The 4,659-nt window shown below is 37.5% G+C and overlaps 1 non-coding gene across 1 annotated transcript; it reads right to left on the minus strand.

Moving 5' to 3' along the window:
* Positions 1 to 1,694: 1,694 nt before the first annotated feature.
* Positions 1,695 to 1,801, minus strand: LOC141645631 (small nucleolar RNA R71). Its single transcript, XR_012545109.1, has one exon. It is a non-coding gene; the product is annotated as a small nucleolar RNA R71 (small nucleolar RNA).
* Between the last annotated feature and the right edge of the window lie 2,858 nt (positions 1,802 to 4,659).

Consider the following 4,659-nt stretch of genomic DNA (forward strand, 5'->3'; position numbering starts at 1 on the left):
AGTTTTAATACAAGTTTTATTTCCTTAATCTCTCTTTTGTTCATCCTTTATTTTGGGTAATTGAAGATTATTTGGGTTATTATTGGGAGATTGACAACCTCTCAATCAAGCATCAAGTACTTCTTTTATTCTTTGCTTTATTATTGGAATTATTAGTAGGTATAATTCTCTTAATCTCTTTTTAATTATTGTAATTACTTTTATTTATTCATCATGTTTCACTTTGTTGGTATGATTGACAACCTTGCTAGCATGTTCAACATGATAATGAGTGAGTAGTCACCTAGCTAGGGTTAATGGGTAATTAGGGGAAGCCAACATGGGGAATGATTCATGCTTAAATTAATATGCTTTCATGGTTTATTTGCTTGCTTGTTTTGATCTCAACAAATGCACATGTTATGTTTGATGAAATGCGAGCCTATGAATCCTTGCATTTTTTACCCATCACTTATCTTTTCAATGAGACTTGTAAGACATAAACCAACTCGAGTCTCATTAGACCATGCATGTTGTTAAGTAGGGAAGACTAAGTCGACTTGTAGGTGTTGTACAATCTAATCGATTCGGCTCCGGGACCCAAACTTTCCTAGGATTGTAAGATATAACCCAACTCAATCCATCACAACAATAATTGCTTGCTTATAATTTGAGAACATGTTTGTAAGATCAATTCCCATGAATCCCCTATGACCCCATGATACCCTAGTGCTTTTTATCAATTGTTTACAACCCTTTTAATTCATCTTGCTTGTTTACTTTCATTGCTATTTACTTTAGTGACCTTCTACATCAACCCAAATTGTGACACCCCTAAGACACCACTAGTTGCAATAGAAATCTCATCTCAATTCCCGTCCCTTGGGATCCGACCTTTACTTGCCTCTTTACTAATTGTAGAGTTGTTTGTGAAGCTATAAATTGTATTTTGGTCTAGTGCTCCTAACGACAAGTTACCGAAAAGATTTAGTCCGACCAAAAATGGCGCCGTTGCCGGGGACGGTGTTAACTTGATTTAGATTTTCTTATATTGTTATTAGTTGTGTCTTTCTTTGCCTTGAGGAAGTAAAACTCATCAAGGTTTGTTCTAATTGTTTTCGAGTTGTTTGATATTTTGCATGTCTAGAAGGTCACAAGGTGTCTTGTTACCTTTTGATCGTGAAATTGAAAGAACTTTGACAACCAATAGAAGACTTGCTAGGAGAAATTTGAGAGGTATTGGTGAGGTTGTAGATATTCAACCAACTATTGAGTTCATCAACCCTTTTGCAAAGGAAGGTGAGGAGAACCCAACACAAAATACAACACAAAATCAACCCACAATGCCTAAGTTTTCATCACATTCCGTACCCACCGAGGAGAACCTACCCAATGGTACTCCCACACCACAACATCTAACCGGAAATTTTATTGCCAAATCCGCATTTATCCAATTAGTCGAAAGAAGCCAATTTGAGGGGATGCCTAGTGAAGACCCTCATTCTCATATGGAGACCTTTTGCGACTATTGTGATGCGATTTCTCAAACCGGTGTAACTTAAGACCAAATTCGATGGGTCTTATTTCCTTTTTCTGTAATTGGCACCGCGAAACAATGGTTGAAAGGCCTTGATAAGGCTACTCTCGGAATTGATTCTTGGAAGAAGTTGCCTCTAGCTTTCTACAAAAAGTTCTATCCACCGGAAAAGACTAACATGCTAAGAGCTCAAATTACGTGTTTTAAGCAAAGGGATGAAGAATATTTGTATGAAGCTTGGGAGCGGTTCAAAGGAATTTGTCGCTCATGTCCTCACCATGGATTTAGCGAGTGGTTCTTGGTACAACAATTTTGGAACGGTCTTTATGAAGATTCAAGGAACATTCTCAACATGGGATCAAATGGAATGTTCACCGAAGTTGATGACAATAAAACATGGAACAAAATTGAGGAAATGGCGGTCCATAACTCATAATATAGTAGACCTCGCAAGGCTACTAGAGGAGGAAAGCATGAAGTGGACTCCGTTACTTAATTGGGTGCTCAACTTAGTGCTCACATTGATACCATCAATTTGAAGTTTGAAAAGGCCATGGCTAGACTTGAAGAAGCCTCAAAATCACCAAAGCATCATGTTAATGCCATGACGGCATCTTCATCAATCCCAAGTGGGATATGTGAGAATTGTGGAACTTTGGGACATGACCAAAGTGAATGTAGGGGAACAAATGAACAAGTGAATGCTTTCCAAGCATACAAGAGTGGTACCCCTTATTCTAACTATTACAATGAAAACACCAAATTCCATCCAAATCTCTCAGACAAAAGCCAAAATGTTCAAAACCCTAAAACAACATACACCCCACCTCCCATGAGAAACCAAAATCAAAGACCCTTTTACAACCAAAACCAAGGTTACCAAAATCAATCTCCATACAATCAACAAAATGACCAAGGTTTTGATGTTCAAAAAGCGGTCCTTCAAATGCAAAAGAATCAACAAGAATTTTTCACTCAAATGCAAAAAGATAGTCAAGCAAAGGAAACCACCATCAACAACATCCTAGCTCACACCAAAATGTTGGAAACCCAATTGACTCAACTAGTGTAACACCCGCGAATTTCCCATTTTGACATTTAAAATTTATTAACCGTTGGGCTACTTTATTTTATAATTTTGAATTATTCAATTTAAATAATTTTATTTCAAATACGATTTTTATAAAAGTAATATATAAAGGCTCATTTATATAAAGATACGTATTATTAAATTATATTTTTGAGACATAATTTAGATAAGAATAAATGTATACGTATTTTGGTTGGATAATAATAGTGACAATAATAATGACCGTAATAATAATAATTCCCGTCTCAATTTCCGTCTAGCTATAGACCGTCACATTTTCACTTGTGAGACTAACTTTCCTCGACCTATCCTATATTGACAACACATCACACCCACCTAACACACTCTACTTGTAAAATATCTCCTTATTACATATTTAAATTTATATATTATTATTATTATTATATATTATTGTATATTAATATTATTATATAGTGTTGTTTGGCTGTTGTTATTCATTTAGCGTCCCCACCTACATACCCCTTCTTTCTTCTTCTTCTTTCGAAACCAGACAACATTAGCAGCAAACAACAGAGCACCCGTACATCACCATTCTTGTCCCTTCAAAACCAAGATCTCTCCCTTATTTCTCAACCAAACTCCACCATTTTTGTATCAGTAGCTTCCCCTCCTCATTCTCCTTCTCCCTATATAAAAAAAAGCCAAGCTTTCATCCGGTTTCATTTCGGCCGTCTTTCAAAGATGCGATTTTTGGAGCTAATCTCTTCCATTTTGGGTTTAGAATCACTCTTGGACGGTTCCTTGGACGTTTAAGAGGTCATAACAGGTAACGGTGATAGGTTACTCGACAATGAGTCGATATTTCGCCTTTTACTTGATTTTTCACTTGTTTACGTCTCAAAGTCTAAACCTTTACGCCGTTCTTATGTGTATGGTTAATTATGTGAGTTTAGCAAGTATTTTACATGTTTTGAACGGCTGTTTTCATGGCTCGGTTCGTTTATGAGGATTCGACTTTTGTTTGTATGTCGGATATGCTCCTTCTTGTTCGAATGTGGCTGCTGTTCGAGTAGTCGTGAACACGGTACGGTTTAGTCTGTTTTGGGAACGGTGTCATTGCAACCCACGGACTGTTTTGGAACTGTTGAATGGGTGGTCATTGGGAACTGTGTTTGGGCTCGGTTGTGTGTACCTCTGGTTCTGTTTTTGGACTGATTTTAGGTCGGGGTATAAGGCGGTGTGAAGGGTGGTTATGGGCAGCCATGAGTTGTGGCTGGTGCTTGGTGACTGAGTGAGTTGTGGGCAGGTGCGTGGTGGCTGTTTGGGTGAGGGTACAAGACCATTTGAGCGCGGCTTGACCTCTATTTTGGGGATATCGTGGGTGATTATTTGCAGGATTTTGGGACTATTTTGTCATGGCAGAGTAGGCCGCCATTTGGCCGTTGTGGGACTGTTTTATGGGCGGACCATAGGTTGTAGTGGTGACCAAAGTTAGCTTGGATTTTGGGTGGTTGGTTGAGTTGTTTGTCTCGGTTTTGGGACTAGCTTGGTATGTTTGAAATTAATTAATTAATTTCCGTCTCGTATTTTTATATAACGTAATCCGTTAATATCGCTCTCTCACACATTTATTTTGTTGGGCTCATTTGATCGTGGTAAGTGGGCTAGTAATGTTGGATAAGTTGGACTAGTTAGGTTAATGAATTGAACTAGTTATACTTAGTAAGTTGAGTTGGTCATATCTATTCATTTGGGGCGAATCGTTAATTTAATTGAACTCGTCATGATTTTATGGTCGGGCTTGTCATGATTTTATAATTGGACTTGTCATGTTTATAAATTGTTTTGGCGCTAGTTTGATTTATTTAAAATATGATAACCGTCTAGTATTTTATATAACGTAAATCGTTAATATCGTCTTTCACATGTTTAGTTGTTGGGCTCATTTGGTTGTGGTAAATGGACTTTTTATGCCTTATTAGTTGGACTAGTCATGTTTCATGAGTTGGATTTGTTAGATTTCATCAATTGGGCTTGAAATGTTCACTTGTTGGGGCTTAGGATGGTTCACATATTGGGCTCATGAATGAGC

The sequence above is a fragment of the Silene latifolia genome, chromosome 2 (assembly GCF_048544455.1).
Source record: "Silene latifolia isolate original U9 population chromosome 2, ASM4854445v1, whole genome shotgun sequence".
NCBI classification, from domain to species: Eukaryota; Viridiplantae; Streptophyta; class Magnoliopsida; order Caryophyllales; family Caryophyllaceae; genus Silene; species Silene latifolia.